The 15,509-nt window shown below is 33.6% G+C and overlaps 1 pseudogene; it reads left to right on the top strand.

The window, feature by feature from the left end:
* Positions 1-6,460: 6,460 nt before the first annotated feature.
* Positions 6,461-6,579, top strand: LOC111743220 (annotated as a pseudogene).
* The last annotated feature ends 8,930 nt before the right edge of the window (positions 6,580-15,509 follow it).

Raw genomic sequence — 15,509 nt, forward strand, 5'->3', positions numbered from 1 at the left:
AGGCAACAAGTCTCAGGAATTATATTCTGCACCTTGAGTAGAGAGAGAAGAACATATATCATCTGACCACCCCTACTTGCCAAAGTAGCTCCACCTGCTTCTTCCCAGGCAGTCTCCCTACATAAGCAGATATAAACCTATTTAAATGACCCAATTTTCACATTTATTAAACCCAGAGAACTTCCTAACAGAAATAATTTGGACTTACTATGCTAACAAATTTGTTCTAATTTTTTTTTAATCTACAAGCCCAAGAAAATACAATTAAAAATATTACTACTACTATTGTAACGATGAAAATATTTCATTTCTTTAAACTAACTTTTTCTCTTTTCTTTCTCCTTGATTCAAACTGCCTTGTCTAGTCTAGCACCATGACTCACTTGCTAGTTTTCTTTTCTTGTCCTTCTACCTTTGCACTGCAGGACTACTCCCTTAGTCATTAAGCTCTTAGGACATCAGATTCTGGTCAGTATCAGTCTTAGGAACAAAGCGTCAGGTCTGTTGACCACAGAAAAGGAATTTTGGTAAAACTAAAGATAACATCTTGGCCTCAGTTGTGTTTCAGCTCCAGACCCACAAAGTCCAAATGACCACATCCCCTCAAAACTAGACAGAAGGATGCCATGACTGACATCAGAACCTGATGCAATAATCAACTGCCCATCCTAGCCCCTACCAATCAGTAGAGCCTACAGCCTCAACTCCCTTAGCTACCATGACTAATAGTTTTCCCCTATATAACCTATCCTCTAGAGGACAACTGGGAGCCAGGTCTTTGAGTGCCAGCTCACCTTTGTCTCCAGTCTTGGTGCCATTTTCTTAAATAAACCTTTATTTTCTTTACTGCAAAATCCTCTCTGTGTCTCGTTTGGCTTTGAGGTATGCAGGCAAACAAATCCCTTTAGATCAGTAACACTATTACTACTGCCACTGCTACTGCTATTAATATATAAAAAAAAAATCTGAATGATAAACAGAAGACAAAATAATTCTTAGTTTGTGTGATATATACTGACCCGACCAAGCAACCATCTGATCTGCTAGTTTTCAATTTCGGACTAATAAGAGAATGATCCATGAACAGCACCTTCCTATAGCAAACATCAGCACTTGAATCTATCACTTCTACAAAACCCTGCAGTGGTTCCTATGAGATCTTTAAATTGATGTAAGTCCTGCCTTCTAATTGAAGACATGTTACCTTAACACAAGGTCATGTTTTCTTAATATACTTGAGTCAAAGGCCAAGAAGGAATAGGTTTAACTTTATTAACTTTTCTAGGAAAATGCAGGTTCAGAGTTTCATGGCTTACAGATGAGTCCTTATTCTTAGAGGAAGAACACAGTGCTGTTAGCTTTAGAGTCTAAATTTTTCCATTTCTCCTTGATGGAACTACATTTAATATTCAAAGAATGAGCTCTCTAATCCAAGCCTATGGAAGTTCAAATATATTCTAGGCACTGGCATCCGTAAGGCCATTTACTTACTTCAGTATTTTTTCGTCATTTATTTGCTCTGCTAATCCCATAGATTTTTTTACCTGAGAAACCCCATCATAAAGTATCAGTTGTATAAAGACCAAGACATTATCATATAGTATTTCTTGCTGGTCAGGTTGCCACATGGGTGATTGGCTGGCACCTCTGGACTTTCTAGTTGATGTGCAGTAGCTGAGCAGTTGTTCAACCAATTGCTTAATAAATAGTTTCAAGTCGTGCAAACTGAATAGCATCAGTTCAGTAAATTCATATCAATGTGCACAAAGAATGAAACCTAGGCGACTGACCTAAATGAGCCGCTATGATTTAAAGGAAAAGGAAGCATTAATATTTGAGACTCATATGTTTGTCATTGTGCTGAGCAATTTATTTTACAATTTATTTTTCGCTCAAACTCTGAAAGGTAATTATTTTTATCCCCACTTTACTCTTGAGGAATTCACACTCACAAAAGTTAAGAAATGTTTCCAAGGTCACATATTTTATATGTGGGAGAACCCAGATTCAAACTGATCTGATAACTTCAAAACAAGTGCTCCTTACCTCATACTATGTCATGCTTTTCTTAGTAGCATTAATGTTCACTGCCAATCCCAAATGGTATCACTGTAATGAAGATGCTGTCATTGATGGGGAGGTACATATCTCTATGATTCTCATTATCAACAAAAATAGCAGAAGAACTTACTTTTTAAAATACTATGAGCTAAATGTTTTACATGCACTATCTCATTCCCTTCTAATAATCCTAGGGGCAGGCCTTACTATTAATTCCATTTTACAAATAAGATATGTAAAAAGATTAAGAAATTTACTGAAGGTCTTTTCACACATGGTAATAAATCAAAGCCCGAGTTGCTAATCCACTGATGGGGTTTATGTATATTTGACTCATTTTTACGATTCTTTCACTGTTGTCTTTCATTAAATACTGTTTCTTTTTATTGTCACTTGTCATACTGTGTTATTATAGTTTCTTGACAACAAAGACAATAGAAGATGTCTTTTCAAAATGTTCAGCTGATTACTCACAAACAAGAATTTAGATATTGACCTTTATCCCTCTCAATAAAGACTATGCTAGCATGAGAATTGGTCAATATAACATTGTTCAACATTTCATTGTTTCTATGTATTCTGCATCCATATCTATACACATTTTTCTTGATATAAATCTATTGACAAGTACAATTTTAAAGAAAAAGCATTTTAGTAAATAAATACTGGAAACAAAACATTTAGTGGCTCTAAGGTCCAATAGCCAAAGTATGCTTTAAATGTTTGCTCAGAGGTTGAAGCTATATATACTTAGTAAAAAGGATAATAATTAATTATCCTATTAATTAAAATTAAAAGATGTGCTATTTGATATAATCTACCTTTTTATGTTATACTCTTTTTATATATATGCTCTTTAACGTCTATATTTAATACTAAGCATAATTTCTTATTATGGCATTCTCAATTTATTGAAAATTTCTAGAATTTAAAGCATTTGTGGTTGTTTTATCACTAGAATTATATAATAGAGAAGTAAAGTAATAAAATCTGATTTAAAATAAGAAAGAACTTTCAGAAATCAGGCAATATTGATGTCAGGATAATTCTGGAATTAAAATAAAAAGTATAAACTATAAAGGAAAAGCAAACACAAATAATAATACAAATTTGCTCTATTGTAATTTATCAATGAGTCACAATTAATCTCAGCAGTCTTTCTTTGAAACTACATTCCAATTCCAAGTATGTGTTTGATGTATTATTTTATTTTCTTGCAAAGAGATTTGTGTATGCCCTTTGCTGTCCAAATAAAAACTGTTTTCTTATTTATAAACAAAACCAATGTGAAAATTGAAGCTTACCTAAACTCACTGAGGAAAAAAAAAAAAACAATTTTAGAAGTAGCAGCTCACTTTAGACTGCAATTAGGAAATGGTAGAACTTTGTGTAGGAAGAAGGCGTGGAAGATAAGCACTTCTAAGGATCTGAGGAGAAACCCTTATTAAATTTATAATCAGGATTTCTGGGCTTTAGTCTTTAAAAGAAATCAGTTGAAAGCCCACTGTAAATTTCAATAAGGTTTATTTGATAAACATTTACCAACAATAAATGTGATACTTTATAATTGGAAGAAAGGAAAACATTATAGTCAAAGAAGACCATTTGCAAAGAAGGATAAAGATGCATGTGCTCTGGAAAGAGCCACTGTTGCAGACAAAGTGTGCCTGTAAGATTCAAAGTAAGGTGCCATAGCTCATTTGACTACAAAGGTAGTTTTATTAACCTTTCTGACATCTCCATTATACCGTGAGCGATATGAGGGGAAAGACCCTGTCTCATACATAGCTTCAAACTTAGAATAGCCTGGTACATCATAAGAGCCCAGTTAATATGTACAGAAAGGAAAAAATTAAGCAGGCTCATATCTCTTGCTAAAAAGCATAGACTTTATTCTGTGAACAATTTATAGTAAGGTTTTTTGACAAGTGAATATATTGATCTAAGTCTGCAGAAGGGAGAGAGAAGTTTGAAAACCACTGTAATGATTTTTGGTTGTTTTTTTAATGGTTGTAAAGCAATGGGAGTGGAGTGTAAATTAAAAAAAAAATAGGCAAATATTACAAAGGTAAATTTTGTGACTCTACATGGCTTTTAAGAGAATGGAGGAAGCCACAAAAATGAGAATATCTATAGATCTTTTTCCTAAGCTTTAATTTATATTTCCAACTACCCACTCTCTTAAGGCTCCCAGGTAATTCAGTCTCAGCATTATAAAATAATTTATTTTTATACTCTTTCTCCATGTTCCTGCCCATGTAAATAGTCAACTTGTTTTGTTTCCCATGCTTGCCTCATAACCAACACCATTGCCTCTGAGCTAGTATGAAATAGCTAAAAGAAGGGAAACTCCATATCATCTAATACTGAGACTTAATTTTTAACTGTAGTCTCTCCCCTTTACTCCTTGTTGACATTCTAGTTAAGGTTTAACTCAGCATCCACAGCCTCTGAGAAAACAAAACAAAACAAAACAAAACAAAACAAAACAAAACACAGTAATCTCTTAAGTCTGCAATTCAGGACTGGTCATTTAAAATACAAAAGGATAACCAATATGTTTGTGTAAGCCTTTGTTTTGCAGGACCTTGGCAGGGACCATTAACCAAGAAAACCACATCTTGTGACCATTTTGAAACTGATGACTACGTGGCAGACATTATAGGACCAGGAATCACAACCTCATTCCTCAACCCCTTCTTACTTTTTGATGGCCTGTATAATTTTGTCTCAAAAAGTTTTCAGGCAGGATGGTTTTTTTTTCCCTTTCACGTTCTCTTATGCACAAATCTCCCTCCCTCCGACTCTAATACACTCTATCTGCTCAAATTTATTCTGGGTTCAGTGTTGAGACTCAAGAACCTGATTTTTTGAGTTCTGTAAAACACCCACAGTCTCCCCAACTAGGTCTCTCACTTGATCTCATGTAACAGAATCCAGCAGACAGAATGCAAAGTTCTTTTTTCATGAAGTGGTAAAGAAATAGCTTGTAAAAAGGTTTTTGAGTGATAGCTGTAGTTTAAAAAATGTAAGAAAGGGAAGCAAAATATAGACATTTGCAAAAAAGCAAACAAAAAAATTATACCCTTGGATCTTAATCTCATCGTATTAGTTCCTAGGGCTTTCATAGCAAAGTACCACAAACTAGGTAACTTAAACAACAAATTTTCCCACTGTTTTGGAGGCTAGAAGTGTACGATCAGTATATAAACAGTGCTGCTTTCTTCTGAGGCCTCTTTCTTTAGCTTGTAGATGACTATCTCATCCCTGTATCTTCATACAGTCTTTCCTCTGTGTGTGTCTGTGTCCTAATCTCTTCTTAAAATAACAGGAGGTACACTGAAATAGGGCCCACCCATATGACCTCATTTTACCTTAATTATCTCTTCATAAAAGCACTGTCTCCAAATGCAGTCACATCCTGAAATATTCGAGATTAGGATTTCAACATATGAATTTGGGGGAAACATAATTTGCATTTTTAAATAATTATTTTAAAAAAACTAAAATATGACCTTTTGACCTCAACACACAGGTTTCAGAGATTTTATGAACTCCCTGAAATGACAGGCCAAATTTTCTATATTTGGAAATTTGTGCATATTTGAGTGAGAGGCTTTATCTTTCATAAGCTTTATGAAAAAAAAAAAACCTGTAATTAAATTTTTTTTAAAGTTTAGAACACTAAGCTAGGAGAACACATAAATGATATTTATATAATATTGAAGCAGGTAAAGTCTCCCTAAGCTTAACAGCAAAAGCACACACCCTAAAGGAAAATATGGATGGATTTGACTTCATAAATATTAAACAATTTTTATGGAGAAAGAAACTAACAAAGTTAAAAGTAAAAACCTGGGGGAAAAATTTAATAGATAGGGAGGTAGCATATGAAGAAGTTAAACACATGGGTTTAAAATTTTATATACACACACACACAATCTTTAACACTTTCCTATTACTAGCCATGTGACTTTCGACATTGTACAAATTTCTCATTCTTTCAACTCTCAAATGAAGATTGCAATACATTTAATTGGATTGTCAAGAAAATTATATAGAATATTTATAAAATGTGCAATGACTGGCACATAATATGAATCAATAAACATTGGTTAAGAAGGCGAAGATTTAATATTTGTATTAATATACATAATTTGTTTTTAAAACAAAGGTTTTTTAAAAGAGCGATATGAAAAAAACACCTCACGGAAAAATTAGCATCAAACATAAATAGAAAATCCAGTACAGTAGTGCAAATGGTGAAAAACATCAGAGACAATATTCAGCTTCGCACTCAGAATAACAAACAGGCCAGTACTATGACTTAGAGATGATTCTAAATTGAACCTAGTTTATATATTATTAGTGAATAATGTCTAGCATAAATATAAATATAGTCTATAGCCATGCCACACTGAACAAACCCGATCCCGTCTGATCTTGGAAGCTAAGCAGGGTCGGGCCTGGTTAGTACTTGGATAGGAGACCACCTAGGAAGACCAGGTACTGTAGCCGTAAAAAATTAAAAAATAAGGGATTGTAAACTGACAAGGTCCTTGCGTCGGTGAGGCCAACCAAGGGTTGCCTCGCCTAAAAAATATGTATATGTGTATGTGTATATATATGTATATATATTTTTATATATACACGCATATATATAAAATAAATTATTCTTACTTTAATAATATAGGTAATAAATTTAAGCTACATTAATGTTTTAGAAGTTAAGAAAAATAGAATAAAACAAGAATACACAAGATTAAAAAAATAATTTTAAATAAAATAAATACATGAAGTAAATGATAAGACAGATTTAAAATGAACTCTTTAAAAATGCACAAATGAAGAAAGCAGAGTGGCTTATAACTCCAAGTTGTCATAAGCTAAATAACACAGAGACTCAAGATGGTAATAGTAAAACATGTCACGAAGAGGGAGAAATCTGTGTGATAAGCAAAGGAAGAATCAGCTGGAGTCAATTACCCATATAATTAGAATGAGGTAGTTTCACATTTTGGAAAGTCCTGTTCTTAGGTGGAGAATCTCTCTTTCCTCACCCTCACTCACCTTTTCCCATGATTTATTCTCTTTTTAGCTCATATTGTCATCATAGGTTCTATGGCTCTATAATTAAAACAGGGTCAGCTGTGTCACTTGCAGATGGTACAGACAGCCCAGTCTCTCTCCAGGCTCGTCTTCTATGACAGCACCTTCCTTCATATGTTTAAAAATTGTTCTCTTGGTTCATTGTGAGAAGGAAATTAGATGCCATTTGTGAATGCACTTTAAAAGTACAAAGCAAAAGAATATTTTAACATTATAAATATCTATTCTGACTGGGTGATTCAGAAAACATCTGAGCATTGGGGTTTGAAAGGGTATGTTTAATGACTCGAAATCCTATGACTATCACTAATGTTTAACCTCATTTGTTCCCCAGCAATGTATTATCGTCACTCCTCTTGCATGTATCTGGAGAACTCTGATGCCAACATTCCACAAAGGGAGTAGTAGTTCAAGGATCTCTGAAATCCCAGCTGATAAAAAAGGATAATGAGACCACAAAAATTCTAATATGCCTATTCGAGAAGACTGAGTATAAATTGATCAAGCATCAATGTCTCTGATGTCTTTTGTCTAACTGATAAGAAGGAAAAATAAATTACCTTAGAGTAGGAATAGGAAATGAAAGAAAAGGAAAGGGAAGCAAAATATAGACCCACATCACAATAGCAAGAAGGCTATGATCCAAGCCTCTGATGCAGGAGCACAGTAATTGAGAGTCAGGAATAGGCCATCAAAGAAGGCATCTCACTTACACTGCCTAAGCCGGCCTCCTAATTTCCAAACTAGCTTCCACTCCGCTACGTCATGCCACTTCCCATTAGTCTCTGTGTTTGTTAGTCTAAATATTTTACAAAGTGGATCATCTCATCCAGTATTTTATAAAACAGATTTTTGTCATAAGATTAGATCACAGTAAGCAGACAGGGGTAATGTGAAGCTTCAAGTAACAGACAGTGCTCATTCTAAATTATTCATAGAAAATATGCCTCTAGACTAAAAAAAATATCCCACATGAAATGAACACACATCAGCACACATCTGCCCTATTTTTTATTTCCCACTTTGGCTTGACACCTTACATACACGAAGTCTCTCTGAGATTATTGTGGTTTGTTGATTGCCAAATGCTGTTATTACATCATTAAAATGAAAACTGCATTAGCCATGCTTTTGATGTGCCCTGCATAAAGTGGAGATGGCAGGATATGTTCGGGAATATATGTAGCATACCTCTGGCTGAGACAAGATCCAAATTTCTTCTACATTCTGAGTTGTATTACTTGAAGTGTTAATTTTCATGAGCTTTTTTTTTAACCAACCAAATTAATTTTCTCAAACACGAAAGTGCAATTGATAAACTTCATAATATAAAACTCCCTTCATTATTTTTCCAAGTTTAATTTTGGCCTATTTACAGCCCATTTAGATAAAGCTAATTAAAGAGCCCATTCTTTGTGTGTGTGTGTGTGCACTAGACTGTTCACTAGCATGTAAATGAGGAATATCTCAGCTAGGTAAGCAATTATGCATACTGAATATGTATTTGTGTCTATACATATATAAATGCATATATACCTTGTTGCCACTTTATACAAAAATATTCCTGAATTTACTTTTAGGTGGGCCCAAGAAGACATTTTGCTTTTAATTTCTCTTTGAAGTTACAAATTGTCTAGCCCCAGAATGCTGCTTACCATTACTGGTTGTGGCCTTAGGGACAGTTACTTTATTACCTTTCTGAACCGTACTTCAAAAGAATTAATTAATTGATGCTCTTAGCAGCCTCATCCTGACAAAAACATATGATACTCAAATGTTAAACATGGAATCTCAGATGAAACTGTCAGGAAAAAGCTGAAAGTGGTTATTAATATGGCTTTTGATAAATATCTGCTCAGCCTCACACTGTGCCTCGTCTGTTTTCATCTTGGAAAGTAGTTAATCTGATTGATGAAGATCCTGGTTCAGATTGTCTCCCATGCTGAGTTTAATAATCACACTTTTAAAAAAAAAAATTATTTTCAAGTGGAGATATCCATGCTTTTTCATTCTACTGTTTTTAGGAGCACAAGTTTTAAGTGGGGTCCCTGGAATTTCCAAACATGGTAGAAGTCTCTTACTGTCACAAATCTCATAAGAACAAGAGATGGAACTGGTTTTCAGGCCCTAGCTCTTTGCAAAATGAGGTTTAATGGGGATGCTGTCAAATACTAATGCTTACCCTCCAAGCACAGTAGAGCAAGCCCATCAGGACAAATCAGGCAGCCAGCACAGATAGCCTACAAGCTTTGGCTCATTATCATTATCTACCGTCTCCCATGAGCCATGACATTTTTTCATCATAATTCAAATTCACTTCTAGATTAAGCACAGTCACAACAATGGCTGACACAATAGAAAATAGGCTTTGCTTCATGGCCTTCATGCTCTAGCTGGTAGAGCCACTTAAATTCTCTCTACCTACCTTAATTGTTAAGTGTTAGCACACATCACTCTCCCTATTTTAGTGAAAAAGAAATTCAATGTAGGGAGATAGTTCAAAAATTATTCTGATTGGAAGCAGTCAAAGATTAGTTTTGAAGTAATCTCTTAATATCATAGTAATTGACCATTATGGCATTTAAGAAATGAATAAAAACTTATTTTTGTCCAGTCAACCCTATTTGGATAACATGAATGTGATCAAATTATGAATCAGTGCCCTCGTGAGAGGGAAAACTTGGTGCTCAGATGCCCATTCTTTTGATAAAAAGCCTACAATCATGCAGGCAACTATGTTTCTGCATTCATTTCATTATCAGAAATCAAACAGAGCAACTGATGTTTGTCATTTTATTTGTAGATGTAGACTTCAACATCTTTATGAACCATCTAGATATATAACTGAGACCTTCGAACCCTGGAAGCTATGTGCTTTTAGTCAACAGTTCCTTTTCTGTATCAGTTAATAATGGATTATTGGATAAGAGTCTTAGTTCATTATCTTTAATTATTTTCTAAATGCCCTTGTAAATGCAGTGAGTGTGTTTTCTTAAACTTTATATATATATATGTATACACATACTTGTACAAAGTTTCCAATACAATGTACGTCTTAAAGAAATCAGTAATATTTTACATTAAGCAATATTAAATGGATAGGGTAAACATACTCTGATCCAAAACTGGTCTCTTCAATGAATTGTTTACTCATAAGGATTTTAACTTGTTTCACATTTCATAAAGTTAATTCTGTAAATTTAGCACATTTTCTACAATGAATAACCTAAAAATAGTCAAGTTACCCTTCATAAAATTTTTTCTATCCTAAGAAGATATTCTGAGTATCTATTGGAAAAAGGCTCTGCTTATATACCCGTTTCCATGGAAAAATACAATATAACTTCACCTTGAAATATCTACTAGTATTTATTCAGATATGGCTACCATTTAGGGAACGATAAAGCCATTACTATAAAACAGTCACTTCGTGAGTTACTAATTACAAATAGAATATCACTTAGCTTTAGAGAAGCAGTAAGATTGGCAGGAAGATCTCAGAACCAAAAGACTAAGTTTCTTGTCTGGATTACTATATAACACTGGGAATATAAATTTACCTACTTAGTGCCTGTAAAAAGAAACTAAATATTATCTTTGGTCTCCAAGTTTCAGCATTCTATGATTATAAAAATACTTTTTTAAATGATCTATTTTACTTTTGTATTTGGTGATAAAATTTTTGATAAAAATTAAGAACAGCATTACCAGAGCAAGGATCCTGACCTGTATCTTGAAGATGAGGAAATATGTTGACAAGGGACTGAATAGCTACAGAAACATATTTTGACTGAGGGAAAATGCAAAGGCATAGAGACAAAGAGTAGGTGGTTCATAAAGGAAAAGTTAGAGTATAAGTTCCCTGCCGAAACATTGTGGTAGGTAGATTTCAAAGATGGACTTCGATTATTCCCACTTTAAGTACTAATGCTTTTTTGTAATTCCCTTCTCTTGAGTGTGGGCAGGGTTTATTGGCTCATGTCTAACTAGTAGACTACATAAAAGTGATGAGATATAACTTCCACAATCAGCTTATAAAAGATTCTAACTTTGGTCTTACTAGCTGTCAGTTTCTCTCTCTCTCTCTCTCTCTCTCTCTCTCTCTCTCTCTCTCTCTCTCTCTCCACACACACACACCCTGTCTCCCCTCCCCCGACCAACCACCAGCAAGGAAATCAGCCCACCAGGAACTAAATCCTGTCAGCCACCACGTGAAAATGAGACTGCAGACCACCTCGCTGACACACTGATTACACACTTGTGAGAGACTTTGAAGCAGAGAACCCAGTTAAAACTATGCCTAGGTTCCTAGCCCATATATTTGTGAGATAATAAATGTGTATTGTGCTAAGCCTCTAAATTTTGGGGTAAGTTGTTGCACAGCAATAGAAAACTGATACAAATGTAAAATTCATTAAAACAGAAAGTTTGCTGCACTTAAAACAGAACTTAAGTGCTTCACACACCTAGAAAATGCTCAATATATATTTTTAATGGAAATAAGGAAGGAAGAAAGGGAGAATCCGTAAGAAATTTATCATGAATAAGAAAACACATAGAAATTAACAGATATTTTTTACTCATCATCTTCCAAAATATTCATTCTTAACTTTAGGTTAAAAATGTAAATGACCTCATTTCTGACCTTTGGGTCTATATGCCACATAGACATATAAAGTACTTAAGAGATCTGCATGAAAATGGTGTCCTGGGGACATCCCAAATTCAATCAAAAAGAGAATGAAGGAAAGTGTCCATATTAACTTAAAAGTTAAGTTGGTAAATTGTTCTCAACTGGAAGATAGGTTCTGTGGGGCGCAGGTGAAAGACTTAGGGATGGGGGAAGGCATTAATAGGGTAGCTTTTTGACTGGGAAAACAAGAATAGCTGAACAGGAAAGGTGAAAATTTTAATGGAGGATAAAAATTACAACTTTGAGGCACGAAGATTAATTGGCCTTGGGGCTTTGCAGTTCTAACTTCTCTGAACGGTCATCCTAGTCATGCCAGTCATTCATCCAGACATGCTCTCTTAATAAGTAGAAACAATGAACATACTACTTGCTTTATTTCAAGATAAAGATTTGGCTTAAATAGCTTGAGACAAATATGGTTAAAGGCTTGTCCTCATCTAATGTCATTAGATCAAGAGATTCTAAGTTACCAATATTGATGATTTTTTTTTGAATGGATCTTTTTATTGAGCCTTCCAAGTAATGAAAAAAACCTACCTAATATTCCCAAAATAGTGTTTCAGAAGGGAATACAATTACTTATGTGTCTTTAATTAAAGATTAGCCCTTCCTCTCTGATGCAACCAATGACGCTGTGCAGACACACGTGAATTAGTGAAAAAGAAAAGTCATAACCCCAACACAGCTAGACCAGACCCAGTGTATAGTTTCTATTGAAGACAAATTTTCCTCACATATGAGTTACAGCATTGAAAAATTGATATATAGAAGAGTTATTTATTTGAGTGTGAATATGCATGTGAATATTTAGTAGCAGGGTATCTTCGATGTCTATATTCAAATGGATTCACCAAAGTCTCTCTCTAATCTACTACAGCAAATATGTTTATTCCCAATTTTATCACTTGTGAACATAAAACGAGGGATTTCCTGGAAGAGCACCTAACTTGAATAAAGAAACCATTAGATATTTTTTAACAAACTTTTGTTATTTTAGAATAGTTATTGATTTATAAAATTATTTCAAAGATAGTACAGAGTTTCTGACTCCCTACATCCAGTTATCCCTATTATTATCATCTCACATTAGTATGATACATCTGTTATAGTTAGTGAACTAACACTGATACATTACTATTGACTAAGGTTCACATAGTACTCCTATTTTCTCAGTTTTTATCTAATATTATTTTTCTGTTTCAAGATACCATCATGTTACATTTAATTGTCATTTCTTTTAGGCTCTTCTTAGTTGATAGTGTTTCACAGATTCTTTGTTTTGTTCTGTTTTGATGACCCTGATAGTTTTGAGGAGCAGTGGTCTGGTATTTTGTAGAATGTCCTCCAGTATACCTGATACTTTATTTCCTAATTAGGCTGGGGTCATTTGTTTTGGGGAGGAAGACTACAGAGGTAAAATGTCATTCTCATCACATCGTATCAAAGGTTCATACAATCAATATGGCTTTCCACTGTTAATATTAACCTCGGTCACCTGGTTAGAGATAGTATTAGGTATCTCAACTATAAAGTTACTCTTTTTAAGTCCAATCTACACTGTACTCTGTGGAAGGAAGTCACAATGCACATTTCATACTAAAAGAGTGGGTAGTTAGTTATGCTTCATCTCCTAGAAGACTAAGTATCTACATAAATTATTTGGAATTTTTCTGCATTCGAGATTTGTCTATTCTTCCCATTTAATTATTTATTCAATCTTTTATTTATGTCAGTACAAACTCATGGATATTTATTTTATAATTTGATTCATAAATTAATTATACTTTATTTTGTTGCTCAAATTATTTTGGCTTTGGCCACTGGAAGCTCTTTCAATTTATTCCTGGATCCTTTTGACATAACTCTGTCATTGTGGATCTTGATTTTTTTTATGGACATATGGGCACTTCTTTACTTTCTGGTACTACAAGATGTTCCAGTCTCACCTAGTATATTTCCTAAATCATTCCTGGAATCAATATTTCTTCAAAGAAACCTAGATCCATTTTTGGAGACTGGTATTAGAAATTAATTTCTAGGTACTCAGAACGATTGGTAATTTTGGTTTCATTAGAAACCTCAATTTCAAGAAACAAATGGTTATTTTGTATGTCTCAAATAATACCACCTTAAAATAAATTAGGAATGAAAAGCAGTGTGAAATCCTAGGAAATATCTGTCTTATATTTTAATGATGTAAAAACCCACAAAACCCATATAAATGTTTCTCCCTGAGCAAAGTACTTAAACACAGAAATACTATATCCACTCTGAAACAATATGCTTCTTCAGGTATTGTTTCATTTTAGCATTTGACTGTTCCCTTAACTGATATGTTTAAATATTATTCCATATATAAATTCTAAGTTAGTGGAAGAGGTGAGAGGAGTAGGTAAGGCAGGACAAACATTAATGACTATCAGAGCAATTAAAAATTGAAGTAAAGAATCTTGATAATATCTTTTAAAATTAAAATCAGTAAATTTAGTTGCATAATAAAAATTGTTTTACCAAACAAACAAACAAACAAACAAGATAATCATTTGAAAAGCTTTGCTTTAAAAGTATTTCACAGATAAACATATGATTCCATTATCTCATTGGATTATGTTAAATATTGAAAATATAAAATGCACATCAGTGGCATCAAATTCCTTAGTTTATCCAAAACAGGAAACTCTTTTCTAAAAGCCCAGTCAGTTAAACCAAGTGCTATTAATTCAAGAATGGACCATCTGCAATGGCATGGCTAGACCTAGAGATTATTATACTGAGTGAAATAAGTCAGACAGAGAAAGATAAATACCATATGATTTCACTTATATGCAGAATAGAAGGAACAAAAAGAACAAGCTAATCAAAAACAGACTCACAAATACAGAGGACAATCTGGTGACAGCCAGAGGGGAGAGGGGTTTGGGGCCTGGGAGAATAGGGTGAAGGGTTAAAGAAGTACAAATTAGTAGTTGATAGATGGTCACGAGGATGGGGAACACAGCATAGTGAATGCAGTTAGCATTAATATATTGGCTAGGTGGAAAACCAGAGGAGAGAAGGAGCAATTAGGGGGATCGTTTTATAAACTCTATAAATGTCTAACCAATGTATTGTATACTTGAAACTAAAAAAAAAAAAAAAAAAAAAAAACAGAATACTTCACTCTCAGCCAGAGGAAAGGTGATTATTCATTCTGGTTTTTGTTCATTTTTCACGACAAAAGTACAGATGAAGATAAACAGAGAAATGCAAATAGGATCAGTGTCAAATGTTTATTAGGAATGATTTATAGTATGTTTTACTAATTCCTAACTAAATAAATTGGTAAGGCAGAATAAGAACCTAAGAGGATATTACTCTGAGGAAGATAAAATAAAATTTCTTATATTTCATTTGAACTAAAAATGTATCTTAAAATAGTAGTATAAATTTCAGTTCAAAATATGTTTCTTAAAATAGTATAAATTTCAGTTTAAAATATTCTTGTTTTGTGAAGATTCTTTGACTATGTCAAGTGTTTACAGTATATAAAAATATGTGGTATACCTTGTATTTACTGATTTTATATAACAATATATTGAATTATAATTGTGTTTTACGTGTCTATTCCTTCAATTAGATTTATTTAATCTGCTTTCAACAATATTTA

Source organism: Pteropus vampyrus, unplaced genomic scaffold (genome assembly GCF_000151845.1).
Source record: "Pteropus vampyrus isolate Shadow unplaced genomic scaffold, Pvam_2.0 Scaffold4, whole genome shotgun sequence".
Taxonomy (NCBI): Eukaryota; Metazoa; Chordata; class Mammalia; order Chiroptera; family Pteropodidae; genus Pteropus; species Pteropus vampyrus.